The sequence below is a fragment of the Peromyscus californicus genome, unplaced genomic scaffold (genome assembly GCF_007827085.1).
Source record: "Peromyscus californicus insignis strain IS unplaced genomic scaffold, ASM782708v3 Scaffold_6__1_contigs__length_162567912, whole genome shotgun sequence".
Lineage (NCBI taxonomy): Eukaryota > Metazoa > Chordata > Mammalia > Rodentia > Cricetidae > Peromyscus > Peromyscus californicus.
Genome location: NW_026294584.1, coordinates 29089800 through 29116278, shown reverse-complemented (window position 1 = coordinate 29116278; position 26479 = coordinate 29089800). Strand labels below are relative to the sequence as shown.

Below are 26479 nucleotides of genomic sequence, written 5' to 3'. Positions count from 1 at the left end.
GTCAAGTTCCAGATTCATCGCTGAACTGAAGTGGAGATGGAGGCACTGTGGATATTAGTAGGAATGTGGTGATTTCTTTACTGTCAACCAGCACATGGAAGCCTGAATGAACATTGCTGGGGGCACTTGAAGCTACACTTTGCAGGAGACACATTCCTAAATCCAATCTGGTGGTCACTATGAAGCACTGAAATTCCCAGACCCTTGAGCATTAAATATGTAATAGTGTACACATGGAATTCTATCCTACTGTGTTTTATTGTATTACTGATTGTATATTAGACAAGGGAAAGTATATGGGTTCTGTCTCCAGAAGAGTTGTGTGATACTTCTACTTTTGTCAACATCCCAAAGCCAGAGGGAAAAAAAAATGTCTAGGATTTGAGAACTTTTGGGAATGTCAAAATGCATTAACAATATTGTTTTAACACTGACTTAGAAATGCCCAAGCCTCCAGTTTACATTTTTGTCCAGAAAACAGTCTTTGAAATGCGCCTTGATAAGAAGTGTTTTTAGCCGTGGCAGTGGTGGCACACATCTTTCATCCCAGTTCTCAGGAGGCAGAGGCAGGCAAGCCTCAGAGTTCAAGGACAACCTGGTCAAGAGAGTGAGTTTCAGGACGGCCAGGGCTAAACAGAGAAACCCTTACTCGAAAAGCCACAAAAACAAAACATTTCAGAGTCAAAATGGTTAATAGGTGTTTAAGGAGGGAATATAGGGGCAGGGGAAAGGGGCATCAGGATCATTATAAGGAAACCCACAGAGACAGCCGACCCAAGCTAGTGGGAGCTCATGGACTCTGGACTGATACTGGGGAATCTGCATGGGCCCAAACTAGCCCTCTGAATGTGGGTGACAGTTGTGTGGCTTTGTTTGTGGTGCCCCTGGCAGAGGGCCCAGCACTTAGGCCAGGTGCATGAACTAGCTCTTTAGAGCCCATTCCCTATGGTGGGATGCCTTACTCAGCCATGATCGGGGGGGGGGGGGGGGGGGGGGGGAGGGGGGGCGGGGGGGGGCTAGTTCCGGACCCAACTAGGTATGGCAGCCTGTGCTGACTATCCAAGAGAGGCCTTACCCCTACTGTGAGGTAGAGAATGGAGCAGAAGGGGAGGGAGGGGAACTGTGGTTGGTATGTAAAATGAAAAAGAATTTTCAAATAAAATAAAATGAAAAACATAAACAAATGGGGCATTTCTATATGTCCATATATAAATAATACTAAAATTACTGTTTTATTCTGAGCAAAAGGGATTGATACTGTTACTTTGATACTCACTGTTTTGTTTGTTTGTTTTTCCAGCTCTGGGGATTTCTTAGGGCTTCAGCTGTGGGAGTCTATCATCAGACCAATGTAAGTTACTTTACACCACATATCATCATGGTATTTCACTTATTTTTCTAAACATATTTTTAGAAAAGATTTATGTTGAACTTTTGAATTATTCCTTGATATTGGCTAGCAGAGTATTTTCAAAATTAATGATTATTTTTTAAAAGCACCAATTTCACTTCAGAATTTGGAACAAAACAAAATGTTTCAAAATAACAAAAATTATTTATCACCTTTAATAATATACATTGCTCAGTGTCACATAAATTCATGTCAGTTGGATTTTTTCATATAAAATGACCCTTTAAAAAAGCCTAGTTATTTATGTAAATCCAAGAACAAGGGGGCTGATTAGATATGGGAGGGGCACCAGAGAGGGAAAAGAGGAGACTATGTTCAAAACCCAATTTATACAAGTATGAATATACGTAATGTAAACTATTGTTTGACAATTGCTATGAGTTAATAAATCAAATGAATAAAGAACGTCTACTAAAAATAACTATTAAAGTACATAAACTTTGTTAATTTTTGATCTAATAGTCAATGTAAAGCAAGTGGAATATTTTATTCCATGAGCAAATACCACAATTATTTTCTTTATAACTAGTTTCCCTCTGATGTAGAGTATGAGATGCTACCTTTATTGCTGTGTTAATGTGATTTACTACATCTATAGAATACTCTCCAAGAGAACATATACTACTACTCATAATGCCTACTGGTGAATAATGATCGAACCTTAGATTATTTAGATGCAATTTACAATATAATTTCTTAAGCCATAAAAGATAACAATATATTTTTCACATTAAATCACCACTTTGATTCCAAAATATGAATACTAAATATCATTACTATTTTTCCTATCAAAGTAAAAAAATGTGTAGTGCTGGAAACTAAACCCAGGACTTGTATATTCTAGGTAAATTCCAAGCCACTAACTAGTACACAGTCTCTCAAAAATAAAACTATGAAATTCATTGTATTACCAAAGTATTTGATGCTAGATGTCATAAACTTTGTTAAGGAGAGAAAATATGTTGCAAAAGATACTTTTTGGTGTATTTATTGAAGTTTCTATCAATAAGGACTAGGCAAATTGAAACAAAATCATATACCATGTATTCTAAGTGTTTTGATTTTGCAGCAAATAAGTTTTATTGCTTGTTTTAAAATATCTAATGTAACATTATTGAATAACGGCCTAAATGTAAAAAACAAAATGCATTGTCAAAATTGACAGTCAGATTATCTTAAATGAAGACCATCTGTAATGTTGATCACAGTTATTATGTTTTTATTATTACATTTTTTAGTTAGTATATCAAATATTAATGGGATGCAGCATGACATTTTCATACATACTTATAATTGAACCTTTGTCATATGTTCTGGGAATCTCAAGAAAGAAAGGATATGATCTAGTGGAAAGGGTCAAGATTTATGGTTATCAAAAGTCCAGAGTAAGTAGATAAGGATGTGAATGAACAAAGAGACTATTCAATATGAGTGATTAGCATCATCACATTTCTTTGAGCAAACTTTATTTCAGGAATCCTAAGAAACACTGAAAGACTGTGGACTCTGAGGTTGGTTTTGAGGTTTGTAAACAAGGTATTCCATATTGAGATAGAAGCAGGAGGACACCAGGGTGTGTACAAGATCGGAGAGTAAAAAGAAAATAAAATGGGAGATCAGTGAAATCACTGTAACAATTAATCTATAAGGAAGGGAAGAAAAATGAGAAGGAAATAAGAACTGAAGTAGATGATGTAACGTAAGTTTAGCGTGGGCTGTTTCTACAAGAGTGAAATACAGAATGACCTCGTGCAAATGTGACTGACTCTGAAAGGGATGAGGGAAGGGCAAGCGAAATGGAAATTCACTGGGGAAAGAAATATCATGTATATGAAGAAGTCTGTGATCTTGGCAGTCTCTTAACCCAACCTTGTACAGCAGCACATTTTACAAGACCATGGAGTCTGAGAAAGGCACAGGAGAAAGCTCTTGATTTTCAATGCTGGTCTAGAAATTTTGATATTCTTTTCCATCCTAAACTTGACAGATATCATGCATGGCAGCAACATGAAACCATGTCCAGTTGGTTTGCCTTTCAAGTACTCATTGATTAACCTGTAGTCAATGTGGTTGGATTACTCTGGCTGTGTTTCTGTTTTTAAGTCATTTTTCAATTTATTTTATAATTAATTTAATTTTACATATCAGCCACAGATTTACCTGTCCTCCCTCCTCCCACCCCACAGCCTTCCCCCTCCCAATCCACGCCCTATTCCCACCTTCTCCAAGGCAAGGTCTCCCCTAGGGATTCAGCCCAGCCTGGTAGATTCAGGTGAGGCAGGTCCAGTCCCCTCCTCCCTACACCAAGACTGAGCAAGATGTCTCAGCATAGGCCCTAGGTTCCAAAAAGCCAGCTCATGCACTAAGGACCGGCCCCAGTCCTACTGCCTGGGGGCCTCCTAAATAGTTCAAGCTAATCAACTGTCTCACTTATCCAGAGGGCCTTATCCAGTTCCATGGGGGTTCCTCAGCTATTGGTTCATAGTTCATGTGTTTCCACTAGTTTGGCTATTTGTCCCTGTGCTTTTTCCAATCATGGTCTCTGTGATGGTATTGTGTTCCCCAAAATATTGTGCACCCTAATAAACTTATCTGGGGTCAGAGACAGAACAGCCACTAGATACAAAAGCTAGAAAATGGTGGTACTCACACCTTTAATCCTAGCATTCCAGAGGCAGAAATCCATCTGTTCAAGGATACAGCTAAGCATGGTGACTCACACCTTTAATCCCAGAAAGCAAGCCTTTAATCCCAGGGAGTGGTGGTAGAAGGCAGAAAGGCATATAAGGTGTGAGGACCAGAAACTAGCAGCATTTGGCTGGTTAAGCATTTGGCTGGTTAAACTTTTAGGTTTTGAGCAGTACAGTTCAGCTAAGAGCCATTCGGATATGAGGACACAGAGGCTTCCAGTCTGAGGAAACAAGACCAGCTGAGGATCCAGCGAGGTGAGGTAGCTGTGGCTTGTTCTGGTTCTCTGATCTTCCAGTTCACCCCAATACCTGACTCATGTTTGATTTTATTAATAAGACTCTTTAAGATTCAGGCTACAGGTCTCTACATTTCTTGCTCATATCATCCCTCCTCCCTCTCGCCAATTGGACTTGTGGAGCTTGGCCGTGGATCTCTGCATCTGCTTCCATCAGTCACTGGATGACAGTTCTATCATGACAGTTAGGTTGTTCAGCTATCCGATCACCAGAGTATGTCAGCTCGGGCTTTCTCTCGACCATTGCCAGTAGTCTATTGTGGAGGTATCTTTGTGGATTTCTGGGGACCTCTCTAGCACTCTGTTTCTTCCTATTAAAAATATGAAATGCTTCATAAATTTGTGTGTCATCCTTGCGCAGGGGCCATGCTAACCTTCTCTGTGTCATTCCAATTTGAGTATATGTGCTGCCAAAGCAAGCACTTAAGTAATTTTTTTATATGTTCATGTTTGACCTAATACTACTATTTAACCATGTGTGTAGACCATGTGAGCCAAGAACAAAATGTTTATGTCTACGAGTGCTCATGCCATATAACAAGGCAAGGGTGGGTATAGTCAAAATCAGAAAGATTTCCCAAGATGGAAACAAGCGGCAAAGACACAGATGTACCACTGAGGGGTGCACAATGATCAAAATGCACTTTTTACTTAGTGTTGCTTTTGTATTTCCCCAAACACACCAAGCTAGGAGTGATGAGACAGATAAGAAAAAATTTAAATCACATTCAAATGAAAAACCAAATTAGGCATAACAATTGAGCAAAGTGCTACTTTAAATTTTTTTAAAAGTAAACAAAGAAATAAATCTGAATGTTAATCTTTCCAAGCTTCCATAATGCCTTGTTCATAGCATGGAGGAGGACTTCTGGGCTAACTGCCAACTGCTATTAAAACGATTTTCTCCTCAATCACTAGTTCAGGCACGCATGGTATCACAATGCATAAATAGTAGCACAAGCAGGCAACACGAGACAATCCCTCTTTCTCTAGATCATCCTGTTGTAATAAGTACTCATAGGAATTAATTTCTAGAGTCCTGCTTGTTATTTAGTGACCCTGCCCACTTAGAAGACTATATAAGAAAGCAGGTTGATCAACAGTGATTAAGTTAAAATTATACCTGCAAGCCACAGGGCCCCTCTTTAAAGAGTGTGAGAACATGTCCATGATTACCCGCAGAAAGCCAGTCAGAGAAAAGAGCTAAAAATTCAAGATACCAGCGGGTTACACAGCGTATATTGTTCTATATACTTTTTTATCTGACTTAACTGGAAAGATCCGTTCCAGTATGTGTTCACCAGAACAGAGGATGAGGGACTCTGGAGAGTTCCCTGGAGAGGGCTAGTACTTGGATTTAATAAAGGACAAGACACAGGACTCCAGTTGTAGAGAGTCAGTGGGGACAGCAGCCAAGTCCACACGAAATTCACTTTTCTTCGCACTTCTAAATCTTTAGGAAGATACTGTCTATTCTCCTGAGGGGAGAGTTTGTTCCCTGAATACTTCTGACAAAGACTATTTTAATCCGATACACTTTGGAGCCTGTTGCTGGAATTCCAAAGTGATCCTTCTATTTTTTAAGCTCTAATTGTTTACTGGGAATCAAACGTTCTACAAATAAATAGAATTAGGTGTTATCAATATTTCTCCAGAGTGAGTAGGTGAAAAAGATTTAGGTGTTCTTTGCATGTACACAGAATTATATATATATATATATATATATATATATATATATATATATATATATATATATCCAAATTTTTACTATAATTGTTTCCCACTTTCAACTAATTAAAATGAATATGGTGGGAAAGGAAGTCAGGTGAAAATTTATCTATAAAATTCTAAAACCAAGATTTTTGATAATTGTAGGTTATATCTGTGCAGGGAGTTAGGTTACTAGAATACCTTAGATTTATTATTGAATACAAATGATCCATAGCAAGACAACAGGATGGATTGATTAGCTGGTGAAAGGCCTTGCCATACAAGATTGGTGACTTGAACTTAATCCCTGGAACCCACATAAAGATTGAAGGAGAGAATCGACTCCCATTATCATGATACTTTCACATGAGTCTTGTAGCAATTGGACACCCATGCTCACATGTACTCATCATGTACAAAACATACAATAATGACAAATATATCAATTTAAAGTGATTTGCAATAATATAACTTCAGAATTGGAAATAAACCTGAATTAAGAATGGAAGGTTGTTTCTCTAAGATATACAGACTCATTTACATGGCATAAAGCTCTTCCATGTGCTTCGGTTTAAACTATGAGCAAGGGGCATCAAGATCATGATGGGAAAACTACAGAGACAACCAAACCAAACTAGCGGGAACTTATGAAATTTAGACCAACAACTGTGGAGCCTCCATGGGACTGACCTAGGTCCTCTGCATAAGTGAGACAGTTGTGTAGCTTGATCTACTTAACGGGGCCCTGGCAGTAGGATCAGGATCCATCCTTGGTGCATGAACTGGCCTTTTGGAGCCCACTACATATGGTGGGACATCTTGCACAGCCTTGATGCAGTGGGAGGGGCTTGGACCTGCAGGCCTCTACTGAATGTACCAGGCTCTGCTGACTCCCCATGGGAGGCTATACCTTGTTGGAGGAAGTAATGGAGGATGGGTTGAGGGGCAAGGCTAGAGGGGCAGGAGGAGGGAAGAGAGGGAGGCCTGTGGTTGATATGTAAAATGAATAAAAAAAAAATTCCTTAATAAAAAAAATTAACCTTCAATGACATACAACATCAAGAGTTAAGCATTTCATCTGTATTTTAGTATTTATTTAAAATTGACTATCTGTAATTATTTTCATAAGCTTCTTATTTTAGGAGGAATTTGATACATGAGTATACTATATTTACATTTTTTTCTATATTATTTTCACCAATCCCTTTCCACTATCCAACTCCTTCTTATTGTCAGGTTTAAGCTCTCTTCTTCAGTAGTTATGCAGAAGCCTCTACTGCTGCAAAAAGCAGTTTATTTGATGAGAGTTGAGAGCTATAATTATCTGTGGTCATAAAGATAAATGTTAGAATACAGTTAAAAAGTGGGATCCATTCAGTGCTGCCCCTATGGACATGAGTTTAAGGAGAAGCACTTGTGATGGGATAATCTATCAGGGGGCTTGTCCCTGGAGAAAACCTGTTTCTCTTCTTAGCAAGAGTTAAACACCTGTAGTTTTTCACGTAGAACTGGTAAATTTTGAAATTTCTCTGATCCTCAGTGACCTGATCACTGCTGTGGTCATTATGCAAGCCTAGTTTAGACAACCAAAATGTTGAGATTTTGTAAGTTTGATATCCTTCCATGTCTAGAAAAAAAGCTCTTACATTTGGCATCTGGGTCCACTAGCTTTTAGTCATTCTGTACCCTCTTCCATGATGTTCCCTAAGACTTGGGTGCAGGGGTTGAGTTATAGATATACTAATTGGGTCTGTGCACTCCACAGTCCCTTTTTCTCTGCACTTTGACCGGTTGTGGATTTCTGTAATATCCCACTTCTGTTGTGCAGAAGGTTTTTTCATGAGAGTTGAGAACTACATTTCTCTGTGGGTGTATAAATCAATGTTTATATATATATATATATATATATATATATATATATGTATATGTATCAGAAGATATATTGATTTAGGAAAATAGTAGTAGCTATGGACAGTTGGCTAGTGATCTTTCAAGCACACACACACACACACACACACACACACACACACACACACACACACAAACACGGACACGGACACGGACACATACACACTTTCAAGTTATTATTAGATTGATACTTTAATAGCAAACTCCTCTTATATATGTTGGGATAATTCTCTTGATTTCAAAATTTGAGTTTAATTTTCAAACACCTGTTTAAAAGAAAATACCAACCCTTTCATATCTGTTCTGTTATTCAACTTAGCACTCTGCTGAACAGCAGATTCTGAATACGGTTTGGTCATCAGAGTTGTGCTGTGTAATCAAATGTATACTCTCTTTGGCTATCCCTTGTAAAACTCTCTCCTAAATGAGATACTAATTCCAGGCGTAACTCCACAGAAAGAACAGAGAGTACAGAGCACACAATCTAGGGTCACAGTGAGCTTAAGTCTCCAATGTTGAAATGAGAAGGCATCGCTCAGGATCTGAATGTAAAGCTCAGCTTTCATGAGAAAATCTGAGAGACAGTGAGATGGCCCAGATGTTTGAAAATGGAAATGTTTTCTATGAGGTATTATGTATTCATTTGTAATTTTAAATAATTTATATATGTATATATATATGCTTATATATACAAACATACTAATTAAAGAAGAGGTCATGGATTTGAAAGGATACATTAGGCATTGGCAGATGGGTAGAGAGTAGCAGGGGTGATGCAGATGAAGTGCTTGCTTGTGAAGTTCTCAAAAAAGTGTTTTATTATAAGATAATCCATTGAAGATACATGAAGTCTCTACTATGATTCTGAAGTCTCCTAACTGCTTGGCTTACTAAACACATATTTTGGTTTATGTTAACCCTAGGGAGGTCAAAGAACCTCTGAAGGTGGTAGATTGGGAGTCTGGTGACATCCTTGCTCAACTTACCCACATAGTTCATTATGAAAGCCACTATAAAGAAATTCTTTCATCGTCACCTTTGGAGAGTCTCTGCAACTTCATATGATACTGGCCACCCTCCTTGTTCTTTGTTTTTAAAACTGCATCACTCTGTTTTCTCTCTGATATTCAGGTCTTAAAAAGAAGGCCTTGCCTTGGAAAACTGAAAGGACTAGTTGAAAATTCCCAACATTGGGAGGCATCCAGGCAGTGGGACCGGGTCCTGTGCTCATTGCATGAGTTGGCTGTTTGAAACCTGGGGCCTATGCAGGGTCGCTTGGCTCGGCCTGGAAGGAGGGGACTGGACCTTCCTGGACTGAGTCTACAGGTTGATCTCAGTCCGCAGGGGAGGCTTTGCCCTGGAGGAGGTGGGAATGGGGGGTGGGCTGGGGGGAAGGTGACGGGGGCAGGAAGGGGGAGAACAAGGGAATCCGTGGCTGATATGCAGAACTGAATTGTATTGCAAAATAAAATTAAAAAATGTATTGAGAATAAGAAATGTTGCATACCAAGAAATTCTTGGGTAAATGCTGAAAAGCCAAGGGTAACTTCCTCCACTTTTTTGACAAATCTCATCACAAATACAATTGATTATTAAATTGTCAAGAAGTGTTTTGATGCAACTTTTCTTTAAATATATTTTGCCAAATAAATACTTATATCTGTTCCCCCTTTTAAAAATTAATGACTTTGCATAGCAAATCTAGAAAATGTTTCTCACCTGAAGTTTAAATGATGTTTAAAATCTATTTGTCTCTGAATTCAAGTATCTTAAGGTTTTTCTGAACATTAATAGCAGAGAAAGTTTATTATTCAACATAGTCATATTTCTCCAAAAGACTCTTAAATATTTTTCAAACTTCTTATTTTTAATATTACCAAGGACTTCTTTTATCAAAATTTCTAGATATATGGAAGAGGCCATTACATTTGATTACTTTCTTGATCATACTCATAGGTCCTCAATCTGAAGATTAATTTTGCCCCTGTGTTGGCTCTTAAGAGACTATAAAATGGCAAGTAATCTTTTAAAATGAAAATTGACCGAAACAATCCTACATTGCAGCAATCAAAAAATTTAAGCAAAAGTTGTTAGTAAACTGCAAATCTCATAATTTCTGTGTATACATGTACAAACTTTGGATTTCTGTTTGTGATATTAAAATAATTTATGCATTTGGTAATTGGACAATATTACTTTAAATTGAATTTCAGGTATGGTTCAGTTTCACTGCTTTATGAATGAATATGTGATGTGTCAATTCTACCTTGAACAAAGATTTATGGTGCTCTAAGAACATTTGATAAATGTGTAAGTGAATGAATACAGATGATCATGTGATTTGTTTTGGTCTTAAGTGCTAGTGCTTGTTTGATATATCTAGAGAAATGTTAGTTTCCAAGCATCTTTGGTTTAAGTAGTGCCAAGTAGGATATGGTCTCTAGTTCTATAGCTTTGAACTTGTTATAATTCCTTATTGAATAAGGACCCAATTATTTCATCCATGTCTTTTTTATCTGAACAAGACAATTCACAACAATAGTATGGGACACCAGGTTTCCAGAAAGTCAACTGATGCCTGCTTGGAATATATATCAGATCATGTGAGATTCTTGGGCAAGGGGGCTCCTATCACACATTTAGCATTGGGGTACTGATGTTGAGTAACTTCATGGACTGGGTAATTATCTAAAATTTTATTCATAAGATATGTCAGCACATAGAATTATAATAATCCATAGTAATCCCTTGGATAAAATTTCTCTAACCCACTACCACTAGATCTTATACATTGCTACTGTTCATCTACTCTCCTCTCAGATTTTTCAACTATGTTAAAGCATAAGCTTTAGTATACTTAAAAATCAATAAAAATAAATCAAAGCCTTCATTCTTTGAAAAGACTAACTCTATGAGAATGAGATATTAGTTATGTTGCACATAGATAGAATCTTAGCACATTCATTAAGTCAGAGAAACCTGCTCTGTCTTTTCATTGAACATTTCTCTTAGCCATGAATGCCAAAGGATTAGAAGTAAGATGATATTCACCAGAAAATACATAGCTGAATATTGTAAACCAAAGTAGAGAAATCATCTGTCATACATTTTCTGTACTTGAATTTATTTGCTAATGGTGTCTTGATTTTTCTGTTCCTGTGCCCTGCCTGATACTATGGAACTCATCATATACAAAGAACATAGATTGTCTTGATTCACAAAGATGCTGTACACTAAATCTATATGAAAATGAATCTCTCGCCTACTTGCATTGTACAGACCTGAAGAAAGAAAAAGCTTAAGGGAGTGTGTCTAAAATGCCACAGATCTATGTTCTCAATCAAACACCTGAAGGTCATATCTTACAGACAAAGCTAGGGTGTTTATGTAGCTTCAGAAAAATGCAAATAGGTGAAAACTGTGTCTAGTCTTTTGGAAAGAACTATTAGGTACCACTTTATCCTGCGTTATTACCAAGATAGGCCTGAAAAAGATGGCTCATTTTGGGCAGCAATTTTTTTCCCATAGACATGCAGCACTGGCTGATACAGGGCAAGAACTGTGAAGACAGAGCCTGGGCAGCATGTGTCACATTAGCCCCAGATGCTACCTCAGTATAGATGATTGTGGTTTGGCATCATTTCAATGTATGCAGACGAGAACTCCCTTTTTGGCAAATGATTTGAAGTGGGATAGAGAAATAATCTGCCTCATTGCCAGATCAGACAAGAGGTATCTTTTCTACATGAGGCTTGCTACATTTGGAAAATTGTTTTCTAAACAGGGATTCTTAAAATTTTACTTGTGACCTCCTTTTGATTGGAATGTTTTTATTTGAATTTGTGTATTTAAATATTCAAAACAATATATAAATCAAAAACTTACTGATGGCACATCACAAAGAAATTTCTTTTAAAACATTTGTGCTACTACATGGAATTTTAGCATTTACTAAAGACAAAAGCAAATGTACTTTTAATATGTAGATGTGTTTAATTATTTTCATAAAGAACTAAAACGTGGATGACTATTTCACGTTGGAAGAAATTTCAAAGTCCAAAAATTAATCCATGAGTAGGGTAGTGACACCATATCAAATTCCCAATTTACAGAGTTTGTAAAACAATAGAGTGGGGGTGCACAATTTTAATGGAATTTGCTTGCATTAAGTCTTTCACAATCACTAAGTAAGGTTCTACATCCTGAAGGTAAATTGGATAATTATTTACTAATTGCACTGACTAAACCAAACTAAATACTAAATTGAAACTATAGTTGAAATTTCATTTTTATGGAAGACATCAATTCTGACCTTTATATAGGGTAGAACCATAGTTTTCAATTAACTTTATCTATCTTAACTCCCCATACAAGAAGCATAGAGAAACTATTGATCTACTTTTCCAGTCTTTGCAAAGAGCACAAATAAGCCAACCCCAACCATTTATCAGGAAGAACCACTGATCAGCTTTGCAGCAGAAGTTAGCAGACAAACTAGAACACAATGCATCGTAAGAAGAAGAATCAGGCCTTTTAAGGAATTATAATTGGAATGGTGACAAATTATACTGAGAAATGGAAAGAAGCAATCAGGAAAACTTTCATGAGGACGATAAGGTCAACAAGGATCATAAACTATATATGAGTGGTAATTCTGACACACAGAAAAACACAAAGTAAGAAAGTGTGTGGGCCAGAGAGATGTCTAGGTGGTTAAGACTGTGTATAACTCTTGTGGAGGACCCAAGTTTGTTTCTGGGTACTCACATATGGTTGAGAGCAGTCACCTATATCTCCAACTCCAGGAAGATCTGAGGCTACTGACCCATGCTCGTGTCCTCATGCCCCAGTACACATATATTCAAGAATTAAAAACGTAAAAAAAAATTAGAAAATATGTGAATTTCAGAAATAAAACAGCAGAGGCAGAGTGGCATGGTGTATCTAGAGGGACTCAACAATGAAATGACAAGACCCCACAGACACCAAGTCATGTCTACATTTCACTAATCAATGAAGGATGTGATGTTGTAATGGGAAATGGTACTTAGAAGGTAATCTGTGGACAGATCACTCAGGAACTAATTAAAGAGTCAGATATAGTCATTTTCTAAATACAATTTTTCTTATCACCTAAGGGCAGTCAATCACTAAGTAAGGTTCTATATGGTGAAGGGAAATTGGACAATTATTTATTAATTTCACTGGCTAAAACACTAAAATAAATACTACAGTTGATACTACAGTTGAAATTTCATTGTTATAGGAGACATCAATTCTGACCTTAATGTTTTTTTAATGTACTAGGAAATTCAAAAGGCAGGGGAGAAAGTGCCATAACAAGTGCAGACATGAATGCAAAAGAAGTAAAATTTTGGTACAGTCAGGGTCAACAAGGAGACCAGAGAGAACTTCAAGGAACATACACTTATGTTTAACCCACACAAAGAACAGAACTTTGATAATTCCAAAAAAAACCATCAAACCATGTCTCGGGGTGACAAAGGGACATTCACATGGTGCAGGAAAGCAAAGTGCAAGTAAAGCTAAAAAAAAAAAAAAAAAAAAAAAAAAAAAAAAAAAAAAAAAAAAGGCAGAGTATAGGTGGAAGTGTGCTCCCTCCTCCTGCCACCAGGTTTGAACAAAAATGGAGAGGGAGAGCAGAGAGGATGAATTGAAAGTATAATGACATTCTATACTGCAGAAAGATCGTAAGTGGCATTTTGTATCAAGGGAAAAAGTACTATGCACAATATACAAAGGCTCAGGAAGGAAAAGGAGAAGCGTTTTCCTGGGGTTGTTACATCAACAAGAAAGCTCACTATTGTCTTGGGTAGCACTGTGAAGCACACTTGTTTGCTTATCTAAACACAAATTCAATCAGCCATTCATGCATTCAGTAAATAGAAATCTGCAATCTACCATATGCCACCAAATGGGCCAGATTCAAACAAAATGAACAACTCAAATAATGAGCGTTTACCGCCTACTGAAAACAGGTGTTAAGAAAGCAATGCACACAATGTGTCATAAGAAACTGTGATAACTTCCCTGAAAGGTTCTTATAATAGGACCTCATCTGGTTTATGTTTTAAGGCAAGCCCCAAAAGAAAAGGATATGAAAGACAGAAGACAGGTGAGAAACAGTCTATCTGTGTCAGTGTATAGGGAAAGGTGGAAAGTATTCCAAAGAGAAGGAAGACCTTGAAGAAAGAGACTAGAAAATAGCCATGGCTGAGAGTGGGTGGCAAGGCTTTCTGAATGCCCAGAGGAGTGAGAGAACACACAGAGGTCTAGAGAAATCCAATTTTATTCGCTGGTTCTAGTGTTTCTAATGTTTACAATCACTGCAAATTGTTTCCCCTGTATGGCAGTGTATGAGTGTGATCTAATCTCTATATTCCACACTATATAGGAATTCTGCTTGAGTTTACTCCTGGAAGTTAAGGACTGTCTATAAGAAAGACACTTTTCCAAATAAGGAACAAATAGACAGCTATAACAAGTATGAGAAGAACATTGGACTTCAAAGTGTCTATTTCCATAGCAGAAGTTTCAGTACCTTCAGAATTTTGGCCATTGGGGAGAAGCTAACATGACTTTTCATATTGCAATTACTTTTGCTCTAATATTATAATACATTTTATATTTCAGGAAATTGTTCAAGACACAAAACTTCTTTCTCTGATGTAGTAAGTTGAGAAAAGGAGACAGGAAAGGTACAGCTATCTGTTCCATACCTACAATGTTCTTCCATGCTTCTCTGATAGCTGTGTCCTTTAATCACTGTTTCAACCATATGTTCATTTTTAAAGTTAAATTGAGAGTAATGTCTTGTGATAAAGGCCAAACTTAAGCATTCCAGTCATAGATATCTTCTACAACTCCAAATACCTCAACTAAAATATAAACTTTTTATTCTTGTTTTTAGTTATCTTTCTGAAAACTTACTTCTTTGAGAAGGTCGCCAGCAGTCAGCTTTGAGGTGACCAGGGAGCCAAGAATAAGCCTGAGCCCCGCAGAAGGTCTAGAAAGCACTGTATCAAAAAGGAAACTTGCTCCTTTCTTGTTTTCCAGCTGGCCAACTTTCCTCTTTTAATGTAATATATTCTAGTGCAACAGTATGTAGCATATCATGGTGACCTTTTTTCCTTTTGAAAACTTGACTGACACCATATATATGTACATATATATCCGTTTATGAAAGCAACAATGGGAGGGAGAAGACAAAGCGACAGCTTTGATTCTCTGGGGACATTTGAGTGTGTGGTCATTCAACTCCAGAGCCCCACTGGAACATGAACAGGTAGAAGGCTGAGGCAGTGCCAAAGGCAGGAGCTGCAAAAAAAAAAAATGTCTAGAAAACCCAGTAATAGCTTGGGGTGGACTGGAGTTTTGTGAGCATTCTTATGTACAAAATCTAAAACTAGAAAGAATAAGCTTCAATGTCTTCAGTAACTACATCATTTTACTGAGTAAATGAGGGGTTATTTATTGATGAAACATCAGGTTCTATGTTAGCAGGTAAGGAAAAGAAACAGAGGAGTCTGTGTTCCAGCCACTAGCAGTGGCTTACAGAGGACAGATAAAATAAAAGGATGACTATAATACAATGTAACGTATCCTTAATATTTTTGTGACAATAAAGAAGAATGACATATAATTTCACTGAAGAGAGTTCCCTGAAATTTTTAGATGAGACAACTTGATATTGAAAGAAGTTTTCCAACTAGGAAATGGTAAGAGGAAAGACAGGTACGGTGGCACAGAGCAGTTGATAGTGTCCTGGCTGTAACCAAGGCTGCCAGAGACTAAGCAATGAGCCAGGGAGCGTGAAGTCACTAAAGTGGCACTAAGTCTCAGGATGTCCTGTTGAATACACCATACTTTATCACAAATATGAAAGTGAAATAAAGGGAGATTTTCTTAAGCAAGAAATGATGTAACTATAAACTATATCTATTGTACATCAATACATATATATATATATATATATGTATATGAGTGTAATATACATATTTGAGTTTTGTATGTTGTATACACACAGGGATATATTTCAAAGGTTCCAAAAACCAAAATCAGATGGAGCATTTGTGAAGCCACAGTTGTCTTAATGAAAAATAAATGATTTTGTTTGTTTTGAAAATTCTAGGCTCAAACGCAGGACCTTGAAAACACTAGGGAAACAGTCCCCACTGAAATAAATGGACAGCTCCTCACATAACATATAAAGGTCAATTGAATGGACAGGTGGACTTTACAGAATAGAATCTGGTCTTAGATGGGATGGTCATCTGTAGTCACTGGAGAAAGCAAGTGATTCAAAAGAGACACAGGATATGAGAAGATCAATAGCTTTCAGAGATAACTGATTTAGGATAAACACCCATTTAAAGTGTTAACCATTAATAATGGATTTTCTTTTTTTTTTTTTTTGGTTTTTCGAGACAGGGTTTCTCTGTGTAGCTTTGCGCCTTTCCTGGGACTCACGTGGTAGCCCAGGCTGGCCTCGAACTCACAGAGATCTGCCTGGCTCTGCCTCCCGAGTGCTGGGATTAAAGGCGTGCACCACCACCGCCCGGCAATAATGGATTTTCTAATAAACAGCTGTAACTGAGTCTGCATGAAGCTTTGAGTGGAGATTGCAGCAAAGAAATTCAAAGGGTCACTGTTATTCAGATCTGTTATTATGGTAGCTGCAACCATGGACATGGATGGCACTGCCTATGGGTGTTCCCAGCAGAAGAGAAGTAGTATATGGACAGTACCTTTGAGAAAAGCTAGCACCAAATAGATTAGAAACAACTGAAAAAAAATCAAGAAACAAGCGGAAGAACAAGACAGGATGTAAATGTTCTGAAATTCATGAGTGTAGGGAACCAGTAAGTACCTTCCCAAAGAGGTCTGTTCTGATAGTTAATCCTAATAGCATGGTACTGTTAGTTGCTATTAAAATTGGCAGTATCAGGGCCTGGGCAGATGGTATAGCACTTGCAAAGCAGGCATGAGGACTGATCAGATCCTCAGTACTCACATAAAATATGGCAGGTATGATAGCCTGCTTGTAATCTCAGGGGCTGAGAGGAGATATTGGGGGCAAGCTGGCTAGCTAGTCTAGCTGACATTTGGGATCTTCGGGTTCAGTGAGAGGTCCTGTCTCCTTTAAAGTAAAATGGGCAATAAAGTCGAGGATGCCACCCAATCTCACCTTCAGGCCTCCAGGCACACATACGAACATATATCCTCCAACTCCCCACACACGTACCTATAATGTGCAAATTCACCTACACGCATTTATATCGCACACATAAATAAGCAAAAAAAAAAATGGTGAGAATTTTTAAATGAAAATATCATTAGTAACAAAGGCTTTTTGGATCACAAATTCCTTCAGATTATTCCAGTTCTTTTCCTTTGCTTGCTCCTGTTCACTTAGGACCCCAATATGTGCAAATTCCAAGGGATGCGGAGTGCAATTGCTCATTTCTAACAACAGAGTTAATGAACAATGAAGAAGGTGGTAAGGAAGGAGAAGGCACCCATGGGAGCATTAATTCTTTTCCATTGGGATAGCTTTATGCTACTGTGCAGAAAGTAAGCCCTGTTCTTTAGGAGTGATTGTGGAGGCACAGGCTTAACCTCACTAGTCATGTTCTTTGCTCAGATGCTCACTCTTAAACAGCTCCGGAGTTGGTTGGCACTTTTTTTTTTAGAGACAAGTGAGGGGTCTAAAATGAAATGAGTTCAAGCAATATGCTTATGTAAATGGTGCTTGTATTTTTCTATGAAAACTCAAAGCCAGATATTCAAAACGAGTATCGCATTTGTTTTGACTGCCAACTGAAAGCAGACCACCACCACTTCTCCTTCTAGAAGTAGCCAAGCATAACAAGAAACACAAGCAACCCCAAAACCACACATAAAACAAATCCTAAGGAATGTATGCAGAAGCTACATAAACAGTGGAGCTCACCAAACACATGCACTGTCAGGAAAAGGGGAAATAAATCTGTGGACAAAGAGAAGCCACCTGCCAATTTCAAATAGTTCAACTCCAGGAACTAGCTGTGGTGTGCCTCCTTGCTGATCCTAGACAGTCACCACTCAGACTCTCTGGACTTTGAACATTAGGAAAACAATCTCAAATTTCATGCACTGCAGAGCTTAGCACACAGGTGATATTATCAAGATTTCAATTTTGAAAGTGTCCTTGCCCTATTTAGAAACCCGTGGCTTGTTTGTGGTGTCTCAAATTTGGTTAAGGCAAAATGAAAATCGTCCAGCGGATTCTCTGTTCCCTTCATGTCCAACAACTCTATTCCATTTGTTAAATTACCTCTGAAATTGACAGGAACTCATTATTCAACATTTCTCCCTGTAATGTGGAGAGAAGTAAGAAGCTGGCTAGAGTTTTGAAGGAGTTTCAAAGTAACTGCTACATATTTTAGACTTCTCAGTGATACTTGACTAGAGCAAGCATTAGTCCCACCATTCACTAGAGTGTCATCAGCACATAGTGTTATTACAAAAGTTTGATCAGTGAAGGAAAAATACAAAAATTCAAATATTTGAAATATTTTTCAAATATTTTTCGTGAAATGTATTGGTAAAATCTGAAGTAAGCTGAGATGGTAGGAAGCTTGACACTTAAGCCGATATAAAAACTATAATCTGGGTGAAGGAGGGTGTTTTTTGTTAGAGCACAATTACCTGGCAGATTCTCATAGCACTAAAGTCCCAGGGACTGAAGTTTATGTACTAGAGGCTTAGTGTTGAATAAAGCAAACAAGAGTCCAAGGGTTTCATGGGTAGAAATTTTCAAGACACATCTGGAGACAGGTGCATCAGGAAATTCTAATCAATTTAAATAGGTATGGGTGAAGAATCTCAGCTTGGAAAACAGTGAGGACTATTTTATCAGAGATCTCAGAAAGGAAGTGAGCTGACATCCAGAATGGAAAACAAGAGACCTGATCACTTACATGAGAAAATTCTGAGCCAGACCAGGTGAGAGTTGCCATGAATATGATCTAAATACAATGAAGTTCTGTTCTATAGCTAATGGTCCCTTGGTTATTTTTCTGGAGAGAGGTTTGAGGTTTAGCAGTGAGCCTCCACTCCAGGGGAAAAGGAGTAAGTACCCACTGGAAAAGCCCACACTGGTACTATATCTAGTACCAGTAAGGGACTTGGCAATGAATACCAAGGGAATTTAGAGGAATCGAAAAATGGGCAGTAATGTAACCACCACTGTGAATCCCCACAGATGTCCTAACTTCTTCCAGACTTTGGTACCCAAAGATTTTTGGGGCTTTTTTTGGGGGGGCGGAGTGGAAACCAAAGTTGGTTAGAGTTGTATATGGATAGTGATCTCTGATCTCTGAAAAAGGCATGCTGGGACAATGGAGCTGACAAAGGGCTACTTCAGTAGGTGGTCTCAGTCTTTAGAGTGCTTTGGTAAAGCGTTCTTGAATTTAGCTCATGTATTTTTGAGGCTTAGAATTCATTACTCATAATGTCATCCCTCAAAATCAAGTAACATATGTTCTAGTCACTAATAGGTTCCTCAGCATCCCAGTCAGTTCCATATGACTGCCTCTCATCTTGTTGAGCATCTCTTGCAATTTATTCATTACACACACATACACACACACACACACACACACACACACACACACACACACACACACACACAGAGTGAGGGCCCAATATCGATGGTGCAGCAGAAACCAGAGGCCTCAAGCCAGACCAATGACTCTTGCAATGGACACTTGCAAGGAAAGATATATGGACTAAAGAGTATACTATGTGACTCACTGTGTCATACTATAGCTTCCATGGTGAGGTTTATCCTTTCTTTCTTTTATTTTATTTTATTTTATTTTATTTTATTTTATTTTGGGGGGAGGTTGCAAGGGCAGAGGGAGGATACAAAAGGATGAGAAGATAAATGGGATTGATGTGCATGATGTGAAACACACAAAGAATAAATAAAAAGAAAGTTTAAAAAAAATGCCAATGAAGCCGGGTGGTGGTGGCACATGCCTTCAATCCCAGCACTAGGGAGGCAGAGGCAGGTGGATCTCTGTGAGTTCGAGGCCAGCCTAGTCTACAGAGTGAGTTCCAGGAAAGGCACAAAGCTATACAGAGAAACCCTGTCTTGAAAAAAATGCCAGTAGACTATATCTGCAGAAATTGGAGGGATGTGGGGGAAAAAGAAAACTTAAGTGACATTCTGGTTTAGCAAGACATAGGCATGTACTGTAGAACTCTGTCCTTCGAGCATAACAATCATTACCATCTTCATCAAAGCATCTGTAACCACTTGTATAGAACTCTCAAGACCAGTCCTTCCCACCTTTCCTCACAGAGGTTGCAATGGGAATCATTAGATCCTCAAATAAGATGTCAGTCCCTCCATCTTGCACCTTTCAGCCAGACGAATGTTCATGTCACGTGTGGCTTTCTGATCTTAGCACATGCTAGAATACATAGAAGGTAAAAGGCTAACGGAAGGCGGGCATTCTGTCTCCATTAGTTAACTCTCTGTTGCTGTGATAAGGCACCATGACTAAAAGCAACTTACAGAATCAACTGTTTATTTTGGCTTACAGTTTTCAGACGGAGTCTTAACCATCATGTTGGGGAGGCACAGTGGAGCATGGTGGCAGAAGCAGAAAGCTGAAAGATCACAGTCTAGATCCAGTCATAAAGCAGTGAGAAAAGTAGAGTGACATGGCACTAAACTCATAGAACCCGCCAGAATGAGGAATTGCTCTATCATGCCTGTACCTGCCCCACATGTTCTCCAGACACTACCACCAACTGGGTACCAAATGTTCAAATACCTGAGCATCTGGAGGTTGTTTCTCACTCAAACCATTACACCATCTATATGGTCATCCATGGCAGTGTAGACTTTACTGTGATATCGCTGCTTTGAAGTCATCAACACTCCTGTGAGTGTTCCTTAACCAACCTTTGTACTTGGAACTCACTAGTGTGCCAAATTGGACTTTGGTGGAAGAGTATCTTGGTCTGTCATATGAGATGAGTTGATTTAAAAGAAGTGGAAGGAAATTCTATGGGGCGATAAAACTTTTTACCAATGGATTGATGTACTGGTTACAATATTGTATGGCTTTGCCAAAACTCTTAAGTATGCACCGTTAAAAGTATAAAATAGGGTAAAGTTCACATGCTCTTACATTTTAATTAAATTTTAACTATCAATAATGTACATACAAGAATATGTATAGATGCTGTTGATTTCTTTTTGAAAAAAGTTCTATTAAAATGTGAACTGTGCTAATCCTGGGAATATGCATGAATTTCCTCAAAGACATTCCAATTAGAAGCCGGCACTTGAGTGGAAAGGTCAGGTGTAATCACAACTGTGGCAAAGATTCTGAAATTATAAGCATGTAGAAAGGAAAGGTAATTCACAAGAATTCAAAGGAAATTAATGCAGGTGCAGGGAAAAGAAACAAAATGGAAACATAAAGAAAAAACAGAGATAAATGTGTTTGTGGGTGCCATGGGAGAAACTCTCTCCTCTTGTAACCATAAGCATTTATTGTTCTTGAGTTGGTTTTCATGCCAAAGAGGTTTCTCACATTCAAGTCTCATTAAGACCATTGATTAAAATGGTGTTAAGACAGAACAAAGAAATCCCAAACCAGAGCTTTTCATGGAATACACAGAACCCATCATTTAGTGATAGCCTTCTTTGGGATTAGCTCTCAGATGGTTATGATCTACTCAACTACATTGTTATTGAGTCCTCAGTTACAAGTTCTATTACATTTAAATAAAGACACTTTCAGACTTGTCTGATAACATGTTTGATGCTGTTTGTTGAGACAGACCAGACTTAGATCTTCCAGCCTCAGTATCTTTATTTCTGAGATTATAAATAGGCTTGCCCTGGTGACACCAGTTATTTAGACAGATTTTAACTGTCTTTGAAGGTACTAGATATTCCATAATCACCTACTTTTTTTCATTCATGACAACCCAGTTTACAGAATAAGGAAAAAGGAATTACTAAATGAAGATTAGTCTATGGTTCGGGAGATGACTCAGTACACAAAAGGGCTTGCTGTAGAAGTGTAAAGAAATGGGTTGGAGTCCTCATCATTCACATGAAAAGCTGGGTGGTCTTCTGTTGAGGAAGGGCAAAGAGCAGGGTCACTGGGGCTTGTCAGTGTCTAGCCTGGTGCAGGTTAGCAAGCTTCAGGTGTTAGCTCAGGAAATAAGATAGAGTGGTGGAGCAGGGCTGCCTCTATGCCAGAGTGCAGCCTGGCTATTTATGAAGGAAGAAACTCCTCAAACAGACAGTGTATTTGGACCTTGGGGATTCAAGCCAACTGGGAAAATACCAGATTTTTTTTTCTTAAAAACAAAAAGAGAGAGAAAGAAGAAAGAAAGAAAATTCAAGTCAAGATGAATTATCATAGTTAAGCAGTTGTAACCAAAGAGAAACTCTTTAAAATATATTTTTAAATACTATTGCAATGGTTGACTTGAAAAATAGTTTAGATTACTACTGAAAATTTAAGATGGCCTTCATATCCTCTCCCATTATGCCTGGAAATTCATGTTCAATGGTCTTTATGAAAGATATATGAACTTGTGTGTATACTCGGGATTAGGTCATTTTTTGTAAAGAAAGTGTATTGATATATAAACAACAAAATTATCTAAAACAAGTTGTTATTTTTATATGTAGTATCCATACCGATGCATTTACAACATCATTTGGAATAATGACAGTAATATTTTGTTGTATCTGCACACATTGAAGTATCCACATTCATTCACCACTAGTATACTTTGTATCCATATTTTGTCTTTTGTTACTAATAGGACAATGGCTATAGAAACGTAGATATAATTTATGCCTTTAAAAATGTTTAGCCACATCTGGGCGGTGGTGGTGCACGCCTTTAATCCCAGCACTCGGAGGCAGAACCAGACAGATCTCTGTGAGTTTGAGGCCAGCCTGGGCTACCAAGTGAGGTTCCAGGAAAGGCACAAAGCTACACAGAGAAACCTTGTCTTGAAAAAACAACAAAAAAATGTTTAGCCACATATTAATATCTTTAAAAATCAATTGCAACAATGTAGAAAATCACACTTTGCCAGAATTCTTAGTAGATAAAATAGAAATATTTTTAAAATTAGCATTGAAAAAAATCTACATTACATTGAACTCTAGGCATCTATTTTTATATTTTTCTGGAAGTGTATTATAATTCTTTAGAATAAAGAGTATACTACAAATTTGACGGAAGGTGAATATAGAAAAATGATAGTGAAATATCTTCATATATCTGAAGCATTCTACCATGGGGCCACCAGCCAAAGAATACTGATGTTTAGAGTAGAAGACACTGCTAAAATCATTAATAAATACTAACATCTCCCACAGATAATAAGATGCATATGCTGTCCACAATTTGTGGGTGGCAAATGCTTTTCAGATGAAAAAGTGTCTATAACTGGTGACTGGCAAGGGTTAAATGAAAAGATGGAACATTTTAGCTTGGTAAGTTGTTTGGGTATGTCTTCTATCAACTGAGCAATAGCATCTAGTAAAAGACAGACTAGAGAGATTAGGAAGACTTTTTAAAGAAATGTTTGATAAATCATTGACTTGACATTGGAACTAGAGGAACCAGGGCTAGGCAAAAATAAGGTAAGAGTTACAATGCCATTACCTAGACATATGTCAGGAAATGAGAAAAATAGCAGGAAGAGGAAGTGGCCTTCTGAAAACATCAAGGTAGAAAGCAGATAAGGGAAGAGATTCCTACAAAGTTGCCAAGAACAGTCAGAGAATAGCAGTATGAGAATTAGTATGGGAGATGCCAAAGAAAGCATAAACTAGAGACCTAGGACTCATCAGTTGTCCAGAGGAATCCCAGTAAGAAAGGGTCAATTGAGAGGTACTTTAGTACTGAAAATTAAGTTCCTGGCAACTGGTGAAGGTCTCGCCATGAAGAAGGATCTTAGTCAATGTTTGCCATAGGAATGTGCGAAAAAACTAGTGTTACACCACTTCATCATGTGTTTGCAGAGAACAGTGGAAATGTAATGAAGCATAAAGAAGTTGGGTAAGAAATCCATGGAGAAAGCACTTACAGTGAACCAGATTCTGTGCCATGTGACTAGATTTCCCATGTCAGTAATAAAGAGATTATGTCTATTCTGTACTAACCATAACAACAACAAAACCCAACAGCAACAACAGGTAACCTTAAATGAATGGTACCACTTAACTAACAACTGAGCAGGGCTTAAATAGAATACATGCTTCTCTAATAGGGGTTCCCAAACCCCCGCCTTCTTGTCCATGATTAGCTTTTGAGAAGTTTCAAATACCATAAATTGACACTCAGAACAATTGCAACAGCTGTCTCGAGTGCTGTGTCTTATTCAGTGTTAGGTTTGTCAGCCTCTGTGTTCATCTCCATGGTATACATGTTTGATCTCCCTAGTTTTCTAGTTCCCCAAAGAACTTTTGGATAAGTTTCATAGTTCTAATGGCAACAGAAAATCACTACTTAAATTTGATATGTGGATATATAAATTGTGTAGAAACTCCTAAGCTAACTCAAGAACTATTAAGATAGGTAAAATAAATCGTCTAAGGTACCCCCTCCCAAGTGACATTTTAAAACAGGTGCTGAATACTAACATGAATGTTAGGACAATCAAGTATAAAACGAAGCAAGATTGTCAAAGTACTTGATTAAGGATAACTCATGAGAGTTCCCTATGTTTAGACCAGGAAAATAATACATAATACAAACTTGCTTGACTAACTTCCTTAAATTAAAGCATTATAGTCATACACAATTTATTTTTTAAAAACCTTAAATTGTGTAGATTAACTTCACTGTGAAATACTAGAACACAGGCTTTCTCAAAATTTAACCAACATTCTTAAGGCGATCCATTACTATGTGAAAATCAGTTGAACTTTGAGATGGAAATCACAGAGAAACCATCAATTTTTACAACTCTACAAAAGTTTCTGTGTCACATTCACATCATCTTTGGAGTCAAACCAATGTAAATTCAATGACAGAAATAGCTCAAATGTTCTGAAGTTGGAAGACATGCTATCTGGGTAACAAAACTTTTTGAGAATTTTTAAGTAGTTAATGCTGTTAGAATCAGTGGCTCATTAAGGATCCATTGAGCTTCCTTGTGGCAATTGGAGGAATACTGTTGCTATCACACTTAACATTTTCACATTTTTATTTTTTACGATTTTAATATAATTATATCATTTCTCCCTCCCTTTCAACCCTTTATCTCCCTTCTACATACCCCTCCTTTTCTCTAAATTCAAATGAATTTTTTAATCTTTAGTGTGTGTGTGTGTTCATAAATATATACAAAAAACTCTGATCAAGTCATATAATGCTACTTTTATGTATGTTTCAGGGTTGACCACTTGGTATTGAGCATCCAATTGGTGTGCTCTTTCCTGGAGAAGACTATTTCTCCTGTTCTCTGCATTTCTTACTTGCTTTTAGTTCTTTGTCTAGGGCTAAGCCCTCTTGAGCTTTCCTCCATCCATGTTAGCATGTCCACTGGTGTCATCCCTGTTCAGGTCATGTTTAGTTATTTAAGTTTGAGAGACTTCATAGGCTTAGCTTCTCGGACATTTCTAGGACACAGTCTCACAACAAACTTCCTGTTCCTTTAGCTCTTACAGTTTTTCTGTTCCCTCTTCCATAATGATTCCTGAGGTTTAGGTAAATAATAAATAACAAAAAAGAGCCAAAACTATCTGCTCTGTATGTACATGAAGATATGGCTTTCAAAATTTTACATGTTATGACTGTATATATATGTATGTATATATATATTTTACATGCAATGACTATATATAGTTTATAAAGATTTAAAATTTACGGCCGGGCGGTGGTGGCGCACGCCTTTAATCCCAGCACTCGGGAGGCAGAGCCAGGCGGATCTCTGTGAGTTCGAGGCCAGCCTGGACTACCAAGTGAGTTCCAGGAAAGGCGCAAAGCTACACAGAGAAACCCTGTCTCGAAAAACCAAAAAAAAAAAAAAAAAAAAAAAAAAAAAAAAAAAAAAAAAAAAATTACATGTGATGAATATGTATATCTATATAAAATCAACAATGAACACCTTAATAATCCCCACTCTGTGTTACTTGTAGTAACCAAATTCTTAAAAGTGTGCCATAATTTCCTCATAAATTTTATTTGTATAAATGACCATTAGGAAAAAACAAAGTACAACTCGTAGATAATCAATATACCTAAGCTTTTAATTTCATCTACTTCAAAGACTATGACAGGAAGATAGTTGGAGCGCAGAAGTTCCAGGCCAGCCAGCTAACACAACATAGCAAGACCCATTCAAATGAACAAATGCATGAATGAATGAATGACCAAGTGGGAACCAAAGATGTACGAGGG

The 26479-nt window shown here is 37.6% G+C and overlaps 1 protein-coding gene and 1 non-coding gene across 12 annotated transcripts in view; both read right to left on the bottom strand.

Annotated features, from left to right (window-relative positions):
- The window catches only part of Foxp2 (forkhead box P2), a 559890-nt gene that overhangs the window by 199698 nt on the left and 333713 nt on the right, over positions 1-26479 (bottom strand). The gene's annotated exons all lie outside the window — the stretch shown is intronic.
- Positions 4714-4820, bottom strand: LOC128100265 (U6 spliceosomal RNA). The gene has a single exon (XR_008214766.1). It is a non-coding gene; the product is annotated as a U6 spliceosomal RNA (small nuclear RNA).